Below are 18,950 nucleotides of genomic sequence, written 5' to 3'. Positions count from 1 at the left end.
ACAAAAGCAAAAGTTGCTGGAAAAGATCAGCAGGTCTGACAGCATCTGTGGAGAGGAAGACAGAGTTAACGTTTCGAGTCCGTATGACTCTTCATCAGAATTTTTGTTTTTGTTTCAGATTTCCAGCATCCACAGTATTTTGCTTTTATCATATTTCATTCTGTAGCTCAGTTTTAATACTTTGTTTTCTAATGCTCCCATGAAGTTCCTTGGGATGGTTTATCATGTTAAAGGAGCCATGTAGATATAAGCTGTTCTTGTAAAAGCATTGGCGATAGGCAAATGACTGTTTGACTGACAGCCAATCGGGTAACGAGGCAGGTTTTGCTTTCCAATTGGCCAAGGGCAGGTGAGGCACCATGACGATGGACATGTTGGCTGGCCAATGACGGGGCTGCAGGGGCAGGGCAGTTGGGGGCAGGAGGATGGCGTGGTGAAACCTTCAGGAATACAATTCAACTGGAGTTTGGCAAGGCAAATGCAGCACCACAGCCAGATTGTTCAGCCTGGCAGTGGCAAGCTCCCTCTGGAGCTTATTTTTTGTACTTAATGACCCCTCGACCGAGGGAAAATTGGCCGGCGCCATGGCTGTGTTAGAGCAGGGGCCAGATGCCCCACCTGGCAATGAGTGGAATCAACTCATCCCCAGCAACTTCGCTCCCACAGGACAAGAGTAGCATTAGGCAGTGACACCTCTGATTAAGCATGCCTGCAACCCTTAGATGTCTGTCAGATTCACAACCTGCAGTGATGATAAAAATCACGAGAACACGTGCTGTTTATAACTTGCATTGTATAAGCAGCCGAGCTTTGACGTCCTCACTGCTAATTAGACATATGTGAAGGTTAGAGCGCTGGCAAGCGCTCTGTGAGAAATAACATTGACAGGACACAGCTGCTCAGACAGGTAAACTGGGATTTCAACAGCAATGTTACAAACACAAATGTCCCTGCAGCCAAATAAGGGAATCAGAAAGTGCTTCTGTCCTTGTTGCAGCAATGCGACTATGACACGGAAAGCTCCTGCTGTTAATCCAGCACTAACCGAGCCTTCTCTCACATTAACCCAGCAGGAATCCAACTCATGCCCTCCTCACTGGTCCAGCAGGAATCCAACTCATACCCTCACCACTGGCCCAGTAGGAATCCAACTCATACCCTCACCACTGGCCCAGTAGGAATCCAACTCATAACCTCCCCACTGGTCCAGTAGGAATCCAACTCATGCCCTCCTCACTGGTCCAGCAGGAATCCAACTCATAACCTCCCCACTGACCCAGCAGGAATCAAGCTCATATCCTCACCACTGGTCTAGCAGGAATCAAACTCATATCCTCCCCACTCACCCAGGAGGGATCAAAATCATACCCTCCTGACTGGCCCAGCAGGAATCCAACTCATATCCTCCCCACTGACCCAGCAGGAATCCAACTCATATCCTCCCCACTGACCCAGCAGGAACCCAACTCATATCCTTCCCATTAACTCAGCAGGAATCCAACATAAATTCTCCCAACTGACTCAGTGGGAATCAAACTCATATCCAGTTCTGATGAAGAGTCATGTGGCCTTGAAACGTTAACTCTCTCTTCGTCTCCACAGATGCTGTCGGACCTGCTGAGTTTTTCCAGCAATTTTTGTTTTTGTTTCATATCCTCCCCACTAACTCAGCAGGAATCCAACAGAAATCCTCCCGACTGACTGAGCAGGTATCAAACTCATATCCTCCTGCTGGACATCTTGGCATCCTGGTAAATGAATCACAAAAAGTTAGTATGTGAGCACAATAAGAGATTAGGAAGGCAAATGGAATGTTGGTGTTTATTGCAAGGAGTGGACAATAAAAGTAGGAATGTTTTGCTGCAGCTGTGAGGGGCTTTGATGAGACCACATCTGAAGTATTGCAAGCAGTTTTGGTCTCCTGATTTGAAAAAGCATATAATTGTGTTAGAAGCAGTTCAGAGAAGGTTCACTTAACTCATTCCTGGGATGAGGAGCTTATTTTATGAGGAAAGGTCGAACAGGTTTGGCCTTTTGGAGTTTAGAAGGATGAGAGGTGATCTTATTGAGACCTATAAGACCCTGAGGGGACTTGACAGGGTAGATTCTAGCAGGATGTTTCCATTTATGGGAGAGACTAGAACTAGGGGACACAGTTTAAGAATAAGAGGCCTCCCTGTTCAAATGGAGATGATCATTTTTTTTTCTGAGGTTTGCTAGTCTGTCAAATTCCCTTCCCCAGAAATTAGTGGCGGCTGTGTGATTGAATTTATTCAAGGCAGATTTTTGATAGACAAGGGAATCAAGGGGATATGGGGCAGAAAGGAAAGGGGAGTTGATACCACAATTACATCAGTCATGATCTAATTGAATGGCAGAACAGGATGGAAGGGCCGAATGGCCTGCTCCTGCTCCTAAGTCCTACGTTGCTGCCCCAGCCAGCAAAAATCAAACTCATATGCTCTCTGGATGACCCAGCAGGAACATATCCTCCTCACTGACCCCGCAGCTCATATACATCGCGGCCTGAGCCAAACCCATTCCCCGCCCTGGGTTTTTAGTGCAACAGTAATTGCTTTCTATGTTGAACCACTTCTTCATGTTTGAGGATGGTCAGTGGTGTTTTTTTTTTAAGCGTGTTTTTCTGAGCACTCACGGCCTCTTCCACAACATGTTTGCCCGCAGTGAGTATTCCTCTGGGGATTGTTCAAGAGGGAGTGGCAGCGGGCAATGACCCAGCAGCTTTCCCGCTTGGAAAATTATTGCTCTCTTTTTCTCCTCAGTGTAGGCCTTGGAAGTTTCCAATTTTACTTAACCAGCAGCTTGTCTGTCAGCCACTAAAATGTAAATACCAGAGGGGTGAATTGTTCTTCCACTTGTGTAGTTAAGTGAGGGAGATACCAAAACATATTAAGGCAACTATGGATAAAACTCTGAAAAAGCTCTGAAGAAGTCATACGGACTCGAAAGGTTAACTCTTTTTATTTCTCTCCACAGACCTGCTGAGTTGTTCCAGCATTTTCTGTTTTTCGTAACGGATAAAACAGGGTGCAGACTCGTAATGAGGTAAAACTGTGGGAAAAGAGGAGGAGAGCAGGGGAGAAGGAAGCACTGGGAAGGTCATTCTATCCTGTGTGGGAGGGAGGGACACACTGGGACGGTCGGTTTGTGTGGGTGAGCGAGAGAGATAGAAACACTGCAGGGACAGCCTGTGTGTGAGAGAGCGAACAGTGCTGGGTGTGTGCGTGTCCCGGCGGCGACAGGGACATTGGGATAGTCAGTACATTTTTGTCTGTGAGAGAGAGAGAGTGCGAAACACTGGAACTGTGTGTGTATGTGTGCAACAGAGAGAAACACTGGAATGGTCAGTGCCTGGGTGTGCCTGTGTACGTGTGAGAAGGAGAAATACTGGAACATCAGTGCGCGTGTGTTTGAGAGACAGAAGGAAACACTGGAATGGTCAATCTGTGTATGTGTGTGTTTGCCAGAGAGAGGGGAAAACACTGGAATATTCAGTCTGTGTGTGAGGGAGAAACACTGGAATGGTCAGTGTGTGAGAGAGAGAGGGAGAAGCACTGGAATGGTCAGTGTGTGAGAGAGAGAGGGAGAAGCACTGGAATGGTCAGTATGTGAAAGAGAAACATTGGGATTGCCCGTGTGTGTGTGTGTGTGAGAAAGAGGGAGAAACACTGGGATGTCAGTTTCTATGAGTTTGTGTATAAGGTCATATTCCCTGGAATTTAGAAAGTTAATTTGTTGTCCATCCCTAATTGGCTTTGAACTGAGTGTCTTGCTAGGCCATTTCACAGGGCAGCTAAGAGTCCACATTGTTGTGGGTCTGGAGTCACATGTAGGCCAGACCAGGTAAGGATGGCAGATTTCCTTCCCTAAAGGACATTAGTGAACCAGATGGGTTTTTACAACAATCAGTGATAGTTGTCATGGTCACCTTGACTGAGACTAACTTTGTATTCCAGGTTTATTCATTGAATTTAAATCCCGTCATCTGGTATTGTGGGATTTCAACCCATGTTACCAGGGCATTAGCCTGGGATTCTGGATCACTCGTGACATTCCCACCAGACATTAGCTTCCCAAGTATTCAAGCTGTTAAGGGGAAGAGCCAAGATAGATAGAAACAATTTTTGCTGGCTGGGGAATGTAAGGAGCATAGTCTGAGACTAGGGCCAGACCTTAGAAGAATCAAATTAGGAAACACTTTTATACACAAGAGGTTCTAGAGGTCTGGAACTCTCTTCAGAAAACAGCAATTGATATTATTTCAATTGTGCTTGCTGACCTGCATTTGTTCCTGGTTTGGCGATGCCTCATTGTAACATTCTCATCCTTTTTTTCAAGTCCCTCATGGTCTCATCCCTCCCTATCTCTGTAACCTTCTCCAGACCCTACAACCCTCCCTATCTCTGTAACCTCCTCCAGAACCTACAACCCTCCCTATCTCTGCATCCTCTTCCAGACCCTACCACCCTTCCTACCTCTGCATCCTCCTCCAAACCCTACAACCTTCCATATCTCTGTAACCTCCTCCAGCCCCTATAACCCTCCCTACCTCTGTAATATCCCATGCCCCTACAACCCTCCCTATCTCTCAAGTATCCCCCAGCTCCTACCACCCTCCCTATCTCTGTAACCTCCTCCAGCCCCTACAATCTTCCCAACTCTGTGACCTCCTCCAGCCCCTGCAACCCTCCCTATCTCTCAAGTATCCCCCAGTCTCTACCACCTTTCCTTTCTCTGTAATATCCCCAGCCCTTACAACCCTTCCTATCTCTGTAACCTCCTCCAGCCCTCCCTATCTCTGTAATATCCCCACCATTACAACCTTCCAAGAATTCTGCACTTCTCCAGTCCTGGCCTTTTGTGCATCCCCAAATTTAATCACTCTACTGTTGGTGGCCGTGCCTTCTGCTGCCTGGGCCTAAGCTCTGGGATTCTCTTCCTGAACTCCTCTCTCTGCCTTCTCCTTTAAGACAGTCCTTAAAACCTATGTCTTTGACCAAGCTTTTGGCCACTGGCCCTAATATCCCCTTAAGTAGCCTGTGTCAAAACTTGTTTGACAATCACTCTTGTTAAGTTGCTTGGGACAAGTTATTACACTCAAGGTGCTGTCTAATTGCAAGTTGTTGTTGTTGATGTCGTCTCACGCAGTTGTAATGTGTTTGTACCTTAATATTTTGACAGAAGTGTCAACACGCTTAAATGTGTTAAGTCCCTGGTCAAAAAAAAAAACAGGAAGAGGAACGTCACGTGATTGGATTAAGAGTTATTACAGGAGAATGTGTTAATGACAGGAGAGAGTAAGTTTCCTGTTTGTGTGGTCAAGCCCAGACAAGTTAAAGGGTTAAAAAATAGGTGACGTTTAATGTTGAGTTGGTTGAGAAGCCAGTTGGGAAAGAGTGTGTCATGTGAAATGGAATGGTCTGCTTTACTACACCACAAGAATAAAGAAAATGCCTTTGCCTGCACGTTGAAATGTTAACGTCAACTTTTTATCCGATTGCTTTCTTCCAGTCTGGGTACATTCACTACCCAGCACCGAGCACCATGGGAAGGATGTCAAGGCTTTGGAGTGAGTGCAGTGGTTTATTAGAATGGTACTGGGGTGAGGGACTTTAGTTAGTGTGGTGAGACTGGAGAAGTAGGGCTCGTTCTCCTTAGAGCTGAGAAGATTAAGATGGAGATTTTCAAAATCATGAAGGATTTTTATAGATTGAATAAGGAGAAATAAGGAGATGGTAGCGTGGTGGCCACATCACTGGACTAGTAGTCCAGAGACTCAGGCTAATGCTCAGGAAACACAGGTTCAAATCCTACCATGGCAGCTGGTGGAATTTAAATTCAATTAATAAATTTGGAATATAAAGCTAGACTTAGTAACGGTGACCATGGAATTATCATCGATTGCCGTAAAAACCCATCTGGTTCATTAATACCCTTTAGGGAAGGAAATTTGGCATCCTTGTCTGGTCTGGCCTAAATGTGACTCCAGATCCACAACAATGTGGTTGACTCTTAACTGCCCTCTGAAATGGCCGAACAAGCCCCTCAGTTCAGGGGCAATTAGGGATGGGCAACAAATGCTAGCCTTGCCAGCGATGACCACATCTCACAAAAGAATAAATAAAGCAATAAAAACAAAAAAACTGCGGATGCTGGAAATCCAAAACAAAAACAGAATTACCTGGAAAAACTCAGCAGGTCTGGCAGCATCGGCGGAGAAGAAAAGAGTTGACGTTTTGAGTCCTCATGACCCTTCGACAGAACTTGAACCTTCTGTCGAAGGGTCATGAGGACTCGAAACGTCAACTCTTTTCTTCTCCGCCGATGCTGCTAGACCTGCTGAGTTTTTCCAGGTAATTCTGTTTTTGTAATAAATAAAGCAAAGTCTGTTTGCAACGGTAGGAGAGTCAGTAACCAGATGGGAACTGAGATAAAATCATGAGCAAAAAGGGTACGAGGGTGGCCCAATCGTGATGCTAAGACATATTTCTTGGCCCTTTTTGAAATTGGTTTTGGGCTGAACCAAGCTTGCAATGTGGAGCTGAAGTCAATTTTCTCTGGTGTACAGCAGTTAAACCACTGAATTGTAAAGGAAACTTTTTCATTTGTCCAGTGAACGCTAGCTGAGCTCTTGATATTAATAAAAACAAAAAATAAAAACAAAAAAAACTGCGGATGCTGGAAATCCAAAACAAAAACAGAATTACCTGGAAAAACTCAGCAGGTCTGGCAGCATCGGCGGAGAAGAAAAGAGTTGATGTTTCGAGTCCTCATGACCCTTCGACAGAACTGACGTTTCGAGTCCTCATGACCCTTCGACAGAAGGGTCATGAGGACTCGAAACGTCAACTCTTCTCCGCCGATGCTGCCAGACTTGCTGAGTTTTTCCAGGTAATTCTGTTTTTGTCTTGATATTAATAGATTAATTTGTGCTTGAAACAATATAGGCAGAGAGACTGATGAACTGAACAAACATTGGTAGTTTACTGGAACTATGAACAGAGCACTAAAACCACATGTGCCTCTTCAATGACCTCCAGCTCCAGACTTACAGTTACCCAAGAAGCCTGCTCTATGTAGCGATTGGTCAATACAGTCACATGGTCAACTAACTACATTCTCGTAAAGGCACACAGCACTCCTCTTTACCACATCCCTCCATCTTTACTTGAAAGGGCAATTGACAAGCATCGCAACATCTTAAATATTTATAAAAACAAAAAAACTGCGGATGCTGGAAATCCAAAACGAAAACAAAAACAGAATTACCTGGAAAAACTCAGCAGGTCTGGCAGCATCGGCAGAGAAGAAAAGAGTTGACGTTTCGAGTCCTCATGACCCTTCGACAGAACTTGAGTTCGAGTCCAAGAAAGAGTTGAAATATAAGCTGGTTTAAGGTGTGTGTGTGGGGGACGTTTAATTAGCACATTCGTTTAGATAATATCACCAACTTTAACTTTAACACCTATGTGTTCTTTTGTATTATTGTTGTTGACATCTTTTGATGATCTGCTTCTATCACTGCTTGTTTGTCCCTACAACCACACCCCCGCTCCAACTCTCTCTCTCTCTCTCTCTCTCTCTCTCTCCGCACCCCCACACACACACCTTAAACCAGCTTATATTTCAACTCTTTCTTGGACTCGAACTCAAGTTCTGTCGAAGGGTCATGAGGACGCGAAACGTCAACTCTTTTCTTCTCCGCCGATGCTGCCAGACCTGCTGAGTTTTTCCAGGTAATTCTGTTTTTGTTTTTATCTTAAATATTTACGTGGATAACTATTTACAAGCCAAGTCTCTCAGGAGGGTTCCTTGGACACGTCAAGCGTTATAGCTCAATGGCCTTGACTGGTTTTTCCCAAACCCCCTTCTCAGGGGGCCAACTATCCACCAGGCTCTCCGGTGGAAGTGGGCAAGTTTGTGTCTTCGACCCTCTTGGGTCCAACAGGCCTCACTGGTACTTCCAAATCGCATGACATTTCTTCCAGTGCGGTGCAGACTCAAATGCAAATGATGACGGCATTCCCTCTTGTGGAACTGTCTCTTTTCTACTGAGATGATCCACGTGTCGTCTAATTATTTGGCAGTTTACCGACACATTATAGGTGAGAGAGGTCCTGTCACGGCACGCACTTCGTCTAATAGTCAATTGGGACTATCTCCAAAGTTCTTCGTGAGAACTGTGTATCCCACCGTGAAATTTCTTTCATAATTATGGCCATCATGTCTAGCCTTCTGGACCTGTTGGCTTCTCTCTGCCCTCCCCCCAAGTTCAGCCTGATAAGAGTTAGACGGGTGCAGAGACGTCTCTTCATTAGTAATTGTGGCATCTTCCGGTAGGCAAACAGGAACCGTGAAAATCTGGTGCTGAGGGGATCCCTGTTCAGGTTTTTCATCCTGGACTTAAAAGTTTGGACTGCCTGCTTAGCCAAACCATTAGAGGCGGGGTGGCAAGGCGAGTTTTGATATTAGTTATTCTGTTGAGGGCTGTAAACCTGTGGAACTCCCCGCTGGTAAACGCAGTCCGTTTGTCTGACACGAGCACCTCTGGTAACCCATGCACTGCAAAACTGTCCCATAGAGCAGATGGACTGGTCTGGCTCTGATAAATCTGGGGGTTGCGTTAGGGTCGACGTGGATTTTGGCTTGTAGCCCACGAATCCTTCCCAGCTCATCACTGAAAACGGAAGAGTACTTTTGTAACAATTCCTGTAAGTTTCTTGTTATGATTTGAAAAATCTCAGCCCATTGCAATTTCATCTTTTTGAGCCAGTTGTGACCAATTAAACTGGGGCCCACCCCAGCTACTACAAAAAGGGGTAAATTTGCAGACTGATCCCCATACTGCACCAGGACTTGACATATCCCTTTCACTCTTATTTCTTTGCCTGTATATGTTTTTAATTTAGTGTCCCATTATTCCAAACTTAAAGGATGGACTCTTTATTTAAGTGTCTGAACATATGTTCTCCTATGACAGATCTTGATGCCCAAGTGCCAACCTGCATCTTGATGGGTTGTTCATTGAATCTAATGACTACTTGGACTGGCTCAGTTCTACCCACTTTCAGGGTGTATAATGAACAGATGTCAGATTCTGCTTCCTCTGGTCCTTCAACAAGACAGATTGTGCGCGTTCTACCTTTATATTTAAGATGGTGTCTCTACCTATCTTGATGCAATATGTGACCATTGCAGTGGCAGAAACAGCATTCGATATTTCTGAACTATTTGGCTGCATTTCTCTCATTAACGTTGTGGGTTTTCACTGTTGTTCTTTAATGGTCGGTACATAGTGGGCGTTCCCCACCTTTCTGAGGAGTCCGACGTTTTTGTGCCTTTTGTTACCGGCCCTTCCTGCCCTACAAGATGGACGGCGCCATTTTGTGTATCTTTCATTGCCCCCGAGTCTCTAACAGTGCTTTCCATGGCTGTTGCCAATTCTAATGCCTCACTGAAGCCTAGATATCAATCGCTTTTGAATAGCGTCGTCCCCGATTCCGCATATCAATCGGTCTCTCAACATGTCATTAATTGAAGTTCCGAACTCTCAATATTCTGTTAATTCCTTTAAAGCAGCTACACAGCCAGCGATTGTCTCTCCTGGAAGCCTATTCCTCGAATTGAATTTGAAATGTTGCTTAGTGACCGAGGGCTTTGGCTTCAGGTGTTTTTTTTTTTACAATGTTTACTAACTCATCGAAAGTCTTTGTATTGGGAGTGTTAGGTGACGTGAGGCTGTGGATCAGCCAGTATGCTTTACTCCCGCATGTGGACAAAAGAATCGCCCTCTTCTTCCTCCCCTGCGATGTCGTTAGTGGTAAAGGGTGTTCAATGTAATGAGACCAGTCACTGGAAATGGGGTCAAATGGTTCAAGATGCCCAAACCGTGGCATACTCGATGACTAAGGAGACTGTGCTTTCAAACAGCTTTCAAGGTAGTGATGAAGTAACATAAATGGCTTATTACGGCTTTCTTGATTGCCATCAATTGATCCACCAGTTTTATGTTTTTGGTTATCAGGTTCGCTTTGTCCGGTGAGCGCTAGCTGAGCCCTTGATATTAACACATTAGTTGGTGCTTGGAACAATTATAGACAGAGAGACCGATTAACTGAACAAACGCTGGTGGTTTATTGGAACTAAGAGCAGAGCCCGAGCACCATGTGTGCTTCTTCAATCATCTCCAGCTCCAGATGTACAGTTACCCAAGTAGCTCACGCCGTGTAGCGATTGATCAATACAGTCACATGGTCAACTAACTATATTCTCTTAAAGGTACAAAGCACTCCACTTTGCCACAGAAACGTTGGAGGTTGCACCAGGAAATAATGTTTCATTTCCCTAAATTGTAACTGTGGATCACTAACAGCCACTGCCTGCATGCATCTCCACCCCCACCTCTACGCATACACCATTTCCCCTTTCTAGACTTACCTGCTGCCCTCTGCCAGTGTTCCAACTGACTGATCTCATACTCACAATGAACTGCCTCCCTTAGATTTCCATTCACTAATGAAGTTTGTGGACCAATTTCCCATGGATTTGCCATTGGTCTCTTTCAGAGCAAGCAGTGGGTGTTGCATCCAGGACCTGCCCCACAACTTGGAAGATACATTGATGCATTTCTATAACACCTTTTAAGGTAGTGCAACACCCCAAGGCAATTCACAGGAGTGTGCATCACACACAATTTGACATCGAGCCACATAAAGTGACATGAGAACAAGTGAGCAAAAGCTTGTTCAAAGAGGTAGTTTTTTTATGAGTATTTAAAAGGAGGAGAGAGAGAGGTGGAGAGGTTTAGTGGGGAGTTCCAGATCTTAGAGCCCAGGTAGCTGAAGGCACAGTCACAAACGGTAGAGCAATTGAAATAGGTTGGAGGGGTGATGAAGGGGGTGGTACAAGGGGCCTGAATTTGTGCAGCACAGAGACCTTGGCTAGTTTGTGGAGCTAGAGGCAGCAGAGACAGGGAGGGTTGTAGGGGCAGGTGGAGGTTACAGAGATAGGGAGGGTTGTAGGGGCTGGAGGAGGTTACAAAGACAGGGAGGGTTGTAAGGGCTGGTGGAGGTTACAGAGACAGGGAGGGTTGTAGGGGCTGGAGGAGGTTTGCAGGGATAGGGATGGTTGTAGGGGCTGGAGGAGTGTACAGAGAGAGGGAGGGTTATTCGGGCTGGAGGAGATACAGAGATAGGACGGTTACATACAAACATGCAAATTAGGAGCTGGGGTAGGCCACTCAGCCCCTCGAGCCTGCTCCGCCATTCAAAAAGATCATGGCTGATCCAAATTTAACCTCAACTTCACATTCTTGCCTACTCCCGATAACCTTTCACCTCCTTGCTATCCAGAATCTATATAATTCTGCCTTAAAATATTCTCTGCCTCAACCACCCTTTGAGGAAGAGAGTTCCAAAGTCTCACAACCCTCTGAGAGAAAAGAATTTCCCTCATCCATGTCCTAAATGGGTGACACCTTATTTTTAAACATTGGACCCTAGTTCTAGATTCTCCCACAAGAGGAAACATTCTCTCCATGTCCACCCTGTGAAGTCCCTTCAGGATCTTATATGTTTCGATCAAGTCGCCTCTTACTCTTCTAAACTCCAGTGGACACAAGCCTAACTTGTTCAGGTTTTCCTCATAAAACAACCCACCCGTTCCAGGTATTATCCTAAGTAAACGTTCTCTAAACTTCTTCCAATGCATTTACACCTTTCCTTAACTAAAGGAGACCAATACTGTACACATTACTCCAGATGTGGCCTCACCAATGCACTGTATAACTGAAGCATATCCTCTCTACTCTTGTATTCATTCCCCTCGCAATAAATGATAACACTCTATTAGCTTTGCTAACTACTTGCTGCCCCTGCATTATAACCTTTCGTGACTCACACTCGGGCACCCAGATCCCTCTGCATCTCAAGAGCTCTGTAATCTCTCACCATTTAGATAATATGCTGCTTTTTTATTCTTCTGGCCAAAATTGGCAACCTCACATTTTCCCACATTATACTCCCTTTGCCAGATCTTTGCCCACCCATAACCTGCCTATATCCATTTGAAGCCTCCTTACGTCCTCTTCACAACTTACTTTCCTACCTATCTTTGTATCGTCAGCAAATTTAACAACTATATCATCCAAACCATTTATATAAATTGTAAAGAGCTGAGGCCCCAGCACTGATCCTTGTGGCACACCACTCATTACATCCTGCAAACCAGAAAATAACCCATTTATGCCTACTCTCTGTTTCCTGTTAGATAGCCAATCTTCTATCCATGCCAATATGTTACCCCCACACCATGAGCTTTTATTTTCCACAATAACCTTTGATCAGGCACCTTTTCAAATACCTTACGAAAATCTAAGTACAGTATATCCATCAGTTCCCCTTTATGCAAGCATCTGTTACTTCTTCAAAGAACTCCAATAAATTGGTTAAACATGATTTTGCTTTCACAAAACCATGCTGACTCTGCCTGATTACCTTTAATTTATCCAAAAGCCCTGTCATAATGCCTTTAATAAAGCTTCTAACATTTCCCCTATGTCAGATGTTAAGGAAACTGGCCTATAGTTTCCTACTTTCATTTCTCTCCCTTTTTAGTAAAGAACTCTCATTAGCTACTTTCAAACCTAATGGAACCTTCCCCAAAGCTAGTGAATTTTGGAAAATTAAAGCCAACGCATCAACTATCTCACTAGCCATTTTGTTTAAGATCTAAGATAAAGTCCATCAGGGCCTGAGGACTTGTCAGCCCACAGTTCAAACAATTTGCTCAGTATCAATTCCCTGGTAATTGTAATTTTCTTGATTTCCTCCCTTCCTTCCAAGCGCTGACCTACAGCTGTCTCTGGGATGTTACCTGTTTCATCTGTGGTGAAGACTGGTTCAAAATACCTGGTGCATTGATCCTTATATTCCATTATTAACTCCCCAGACTCATTTTCTATAGGACCAAGGCTCATTTTGGAATTTTCCCTCCCCTTGAAATTTTTCTTTCTCTTTGGAGTGTATTGGACTCTAGGGGCTGGAGGAGGTCACAGAGATTGGGAAGATTGTAGCAGCTGGAGGAGGTTAAAAAGATAGAGAGTGTTATAGGGGCTGGGGGAGATTAAAGAGGTAGGGAGTGTTGTAGGGCCTGGAGGAGGGCACAGGGTTTTTTAAAAAATTCATTCACAGGATGTTGGCTTCGCTGGCTGGGCATTGCCCATCCCTAGTTGCCCTTAAGGTGGTGGTGAGCTGTCTTCTTGAGCCGCTGCAGAACATGCGGTGTAGGTACACCCACAGTGCGGTTAGGGAGGGAGTTCCAGGATTTTGACCCAGCGACAGTGAAGGAAAGGTGACATATTTCCAAGCCAGGCTTGTGAGTGATTTGGAGGGGAACTTCCAGGTGATGGTGTACCTATTATCAGCTGCCCTTGTCCTTCTAGATGGTAGTGATCATGGGTTTGAAAGGTGCTATTTAAGGAGCCTTGGTGAATTCCTGCAGTGCATCTTGTAAATGGTTCACATTGCTGCCACTGTGCGTTGGTGGTGGAGGGAGTGAATGTTTGTGGATGTGGTGCCAATCAAGTGAGCTGCTTTGTCCTGGAAGGTGTAAAGCTTCATGAGCGTTGTGGGAGCTGCACTCATCCAGGCAAGTGGAGAGTATTCCATCACACACCTGACTTGTGCCTTGTAGATGGTGGACAGGCTTTGGGGAGTCAGGAGGTGAGTCACTCATTGCAGGATTCTTAGCTTCTGATCTGCTCTTGTAGCCACAATAGTTATGTGGCTAGTCCAGAGGTTACAGAGGTAGGGAGTGTTGTAGGGCTGGAAGAGGTTACAAAGACAGGGTGGGTTATAGGAGCTGGCACATGTTACAGAAATAGGGAGGGTTGCAGGGGCTGGAGGAGGTTACACAATGATAGAGAGGGTTGGAGAAGGTTACAGAGGTAGGGAGGGTTATAAGGGCTGGAGGAGGTTCCAGAGATAGGAGGGTTGTAGGGGCTGGAGGAGTTTACAGAGATGGGGAAGGTTGTAGGAGCTGGAGGTGGTTACAGAGATAGGGAGGGTTGTAAAGGCTGGAGGAGGTTACAGAAATGGGAGGGTTGTAGGGGTTAGAGAAGTTTACAGAGATTGGGAATATTGTAGGGACTGGAGGAGATTACGCAGGCAGGGAGTGTTGTAGGAGCTGGAGGAGGTTCCAGAGATAGGGAGGATCGTAGGGGCTGGAGGAGGTTACACATTTCGAGGGGGGGTTGTTGTGTCTGGAGGTGTTTTCAGAGGGAGGGTTGTAAGGGTTGGACGAGGCTCCAGAGATAGGGGTTGGTGAACAAAGCTATGGAAGAACTAGAAAACAAGCATTGGAACTTTAAAATTGTTTTCTCAGCCAAGATGTTGGAAAACAAAATTTCTTCATTTGCATTCTAGGAAAGTGAACACTTCTTTCCCTATCTGTTCATTCCCTCAAGTCCGTGCCAGCACCCTGCCCCCACCTTCCCCTCTCTTTCATTGGCAAGACTTCCAGTTTCTCCCGGCCCTCCCCCTGCACCCTCTCACCTAATTCCTGTTGTTGCTGAAAACAAACTCTTAGTCACTTGCCCTAATGTTTTCATATGTGGTGAATGTCACAATCTACCTGCCATTAAAGGCCTAATGATTATTTTCCTGCTATTGTGCTCCTGTTGTCCAGTGAATATATTAAGTGCAGTGGCCTGTGGTGGGCGGGCAGGATTCCCACTAACAATATATAGCTATGTTGACTCACTAATAACAGGACTAAAGGGAGTCAAAGGCACTGAGAGGCATGTGGTTGGAGATACTCCCAAAATGCTTGCAGTCCTAGTCACGCAAGGACAGTTGGCTTATCTTCCTAAGCATTCTGCGGCCCTCATTGTTTCCAGCCACAACAACATCAACAAGTTGTTTTTATACAACACCTTGAAATGTAGTAAAAAGCCCTCAAGCCATTTCACGGGGTCATTATCCGACAATATTCGACACTGATCCACTTAAGGAGATGGTAGGGCAGGTGGCCGAAAGCCTGGTCGAAGAGATAGGTTTTAAAGGAGTGTCTTAAGGGAGGATAGAGAGAGAGAGAGAGAGGTATAGAGAGGTGGAGAGGTTTAGGGGGAGAATTCCAGAACTTAGGGATGCAGCAGCTGGAGACGTGACGATTAGCATGGTGGAGCGATTAAAATTGGGGATGTAAGAGACCAGAATTGGAGTGCAGAGATGTGAGTCAGTCATGGGGTTGGAGGAGGTCGCAGAGATAGGGGGCAGAATTTTGCACTCGGATGGCGTGTGGGCCCCACCGGCTCAGCGGCGTGCAGACAGCCGATCCCCGCCACCGAAACGGGGCCTGCCGCCATTTTGAGTGGGCGGACCAATTAAGGCCCGCCCAGCGGCATCCCCAACAGGAAGCACTATGCACTTGCTGTGCAGGGAGGGGAGGGAATCCCCATCTGTCAAAGTGTGCTCTTTCGCGCATGCACACGAAAGAGCGCACAGCTCCCTGAGGCAAAGTCCTGTCTCACGGAGATTCGTGACAGGTAAGTAAAGTCTAAAAAATAGATAAATATTGAAATTATTAATATATCCCCCTCATGTGACAATGACATGAAACTTCATCCCGCCAGTGGACATGAATAATCTGGATAAAAACAAAAAAACTGCGGATGCTGGAAATGCAAAACAAAAACAGAATTACCTGGAAAAACTCAGCAGGTCTGGCAGCATCGGCGGAGAAGAAAAGAGTTGACGTTTCGAGTCCTCATGACCCTTCGACAGGGTTTTTAATAATGTTAATTAGCCTGTCAATGGCCTTAATTGGCCATTGACAGGTTGGCGGGTGGACAGCTGATTTTGCTGTCCACCCTCCTTCCTAAAAATTTAAAGGGACCAGGATGACGTCGGGGATTCCTCCCAACATCATCCCACATCATTTTCCCGTCGGTGAACTGGCCCCGCCCCCAAATCACCGAAGGGAAATTCTTGCCCAGGGCGGGGGCAAGGCCAGAGGAGGATTTGAACACAAGGATGAGCGTTTTGAAACTGAGGTGGTTGTATCATGAGCCGAAGGAGGTCAGCGAGAACAGAGGTTGATGGGTAAATGGGATTTGGTGCAAATTAGGATTCAGGGCATCAGAGTTTTGGATGAGCTCGTGATTACAGAGAGGGAAAGGTGGAAGGGCGGCCAGGAAAGCATTGGAATGGACGAGTCTGGAGGTCACAAAGGTACGGACAAGGGTTTCAACTGCAGAAGAGCTGAGGCAGTTGGGGAGGGGGGGGGTCATGGGGGAGATGATATTGGCTTTGGGTCAAATAGGACAGCACAAACAATGTTGTAATTCATGATTCTGAAAATCACAAGATAGATTTGGGCTGGTCATTTGATCCTTTAGGAATTTAGGAGCAGGAGGAGGCCATTCAACCCCTCGAGCCAGTTCTGCCATTCTGTTACTAGGCTGCTCAGTACTTAACTCCACCTGCTCACTTTGAATCTGTGGCCTTATTACCCTTGCTTAAGAATTACATCCTCCGAGAATAGCATTCCCACCGTTGTTCCATTATAGTAATTCCTAGCCAATTAACAGCTATACAAATGCTTTGGATTAATACTCCATCCAGTGGATTGCCCCAGTGGGGGTCTTGGGTCTACGAGCTTTTGACTTGAATGTTATAATGCAAAAGCGAGAGGTCATAAGACCACAAGATGTAGGGGCAGAAGTAGGCCATTTGGCCCATCGAATCTGCTCTGCCATTCAATGAGATCATGGCTGATCTGATAATCCTCAATTCCACTTTCCCGCCTTTTCCCCGTAGCCCTTGATTCCCTGACTGATTAAAAATCTGTCTTTCTCAACCCTGAATATACTTAATGACCCAGCCTCTGCATCCCTCTGGCGGTAAAGAATTCCACAGATTAACAACCCTCTGAGAGAAGAAATTCCTCCTTATCTCCGTCTTAAATGGGCGACCCCTTACTCTGAGGTTATTCCCTCTGGTCCTAGACTCTCCCACAAGGGGAAACCACCTCTCAGCATCTACCCTGTCAAGCCCCCTAAGAATCTTATATGTTTCAGTAAGGTTGATCAATGCTGTACTTCACAGAGTGGTGGGATATTGCCAGGGCTTTGTTCTACTCAAATCATTTCCTGTCAGAATGCCTGTTTCCCTAATTAGCGGGAGTTGTTTAAAGTTTAGGTTGGCTTTGTTTATTGGAAGTTAAACAGCATTGCAAAGACAAATTTCAAGCCTGTTTTTTCTATGTTCTCTTGTGTGTCGGCAGGAAAGGCCTCACCCTACTCATTTTTGTCAGCCAGTAGTTTGTTTTCTGTTCTTAACACTGTTGGAGCTAAAGATCAAACTCGATTGTTTTGTCCAGATATCAATTGTTTTTTTCTCTAACTTGGGTCTTTTGTCATTCTTTCCTGCAGGCACTGGCTCTTGTTGGAGTGCTGGTCTCCCAGTGATAGCCATTCTCAAGTGCAAGTGCCCCAACCAGACACACTACACTAGAAAACGACTAGCGTCAGGCAACCAGACCCCAGGCATCTCACAACTGAGCCTCATCCCACCATCGCATGCTACCCGTGTTCCAGCAAGAGTCACAGAATAGGTGGTCAGAAGCACCTTTAATTCCCTTCCCTAGATCAGGGATCGAGAATACTGCAGCCATTGTAGGACAGATGAAGCAGGCTTAAGGATCAAGTGTGATTCCAATCGCTCTTTTAATCGCAGCTGTACTTTCTATTGGGCCTGGGCCCTAATCTCTGGAACTTCCTTCCTAAACCTCCCCACACCTCTTGCTCTTTACCTCTCTCTCCTCCTTTAAAACACTCCTTAAAACCTTCCTCAGCTGTCCTAATAGCACCTTTTGTGGCTCAGTGTCAATGTTTCTCTAATTCTGCTCCTGTGAAGCACTTAGGGGAATTGGACTACATTAAAGGTTTTGTGCAAATACAAGTTACTGTCGTTATTTTTGGACAGACTTTCGAACAGAACCTGGGTGTGAGGTTTCAACTTATGGAGGGGCTGTTGACTGATCCTGCGATCCATAACTTGAAGGTCCTCTACGCTTAGGACTTTGTTTTTCCTTTCTGTTTGCTGTAGCAGATTAGTCCAAGTTTTTACTGTAAAATTACTATAATTATACAGTCAAGAGATTGCTGAATCAGCCTAGAGGAAGTTACACAGATGGGCATGGGGCATCTGAGCCCATGGAGGGATATGGACACAGGAATGAGGTGAAGTCTATTTGAGTCATCACATTGGTGCTAAATTAATTTTTTAAACTCTAATCCCAGTTCTATGGCTCTTTCCTCACATGCCCTTTTACAAACTTCATTTTCAAATAGTTATTGAATTCTATGTTATCGTCTTCACTCAATAGCCACTTGTAGGAAAGTATTCCGTGTGCTTATAACCCGCTAAGTGAAAAGATTTCACTTTCACTAAGCTTTCCCTGTCACTCTTCCATTGATAATCCTGACACTGTTCACCAAACCATACAACTTAATCCCAATTGTTTGTCTCATTAAAGCCTTGTGCAAGTTTAGGCACTGTTAACCTAACTCACAGAGTAGGGGGTGCCACAGGATCTGGTGGCAAGACAGGTTTATTCCAGTCCCAATATTGAGGTCTGCTGTCTTCAATGGATTGTAAGATTAGGCAGGGGTTAAAATCAACATTGTGCCTGATCCTGTTAATTTCCCAAGGCGCGAGTTAGGATAAAATTATCTTCCAATTATTTTCTTTCATATACATTGATATTCACTGACCTTATATGTTGTCTGAACAGAGTAGTGGAGAGATACTACAAAAATACTCATGCCTACATCAGTTAAAATCAATAAGCCGCAAGCATGCCAATGGAAACATTCAGGTGTAGATCTGTCTATCTCCCAGCAGTTCCCAAAGTTGTCTTATGAACTG

The 18,950-nt window shown here is 45.3% G+C and overlaps 1 long non-coding RNA gene across 1 annotated transcript; it reads left to right on the top strand.

Annotated features, from left to right (window-relative positions):
* The first annotated feature begins 2,997 nt into the window (after nucleotides 1–2,997).
* Nucleotides 2,998–17,976, top strand: LOC121271128. The gene is made up of 3 exons (XR_005941680.1): nucleotides 2,998–3,066; nucleotides 5,203–5,318; nucleotides 17,453–17,976. It is a non-coding gene; the product is annotated as an uncharacterized LOC121271128 (long non-coding RNA).
* Nucleotides 17,977–18,950: the final 974 nt, after the last annotated feature.

Source organism: Carcharodon carcharias, chromosome 29 (assembly GCF_017639515.1).
Source record: "Carcharodon carcharias isolate sCarCar2 chromosome 29, sCarCar2.pri, whole genome shotgun sequence".
Taxonomy (NCBI): domain Eukaryota; kingdom Metazoa; phylum Chordata; class Chondrichthyes; order Lamniformes; family Lamnidae; genus Carcharodon; species Carcharodon carcharias.
The sequence above is the reverse complement of the archived record's forward strand: the minus strand, read 5'-3'. Positions and strand labels throughout refer to the sequence as shown.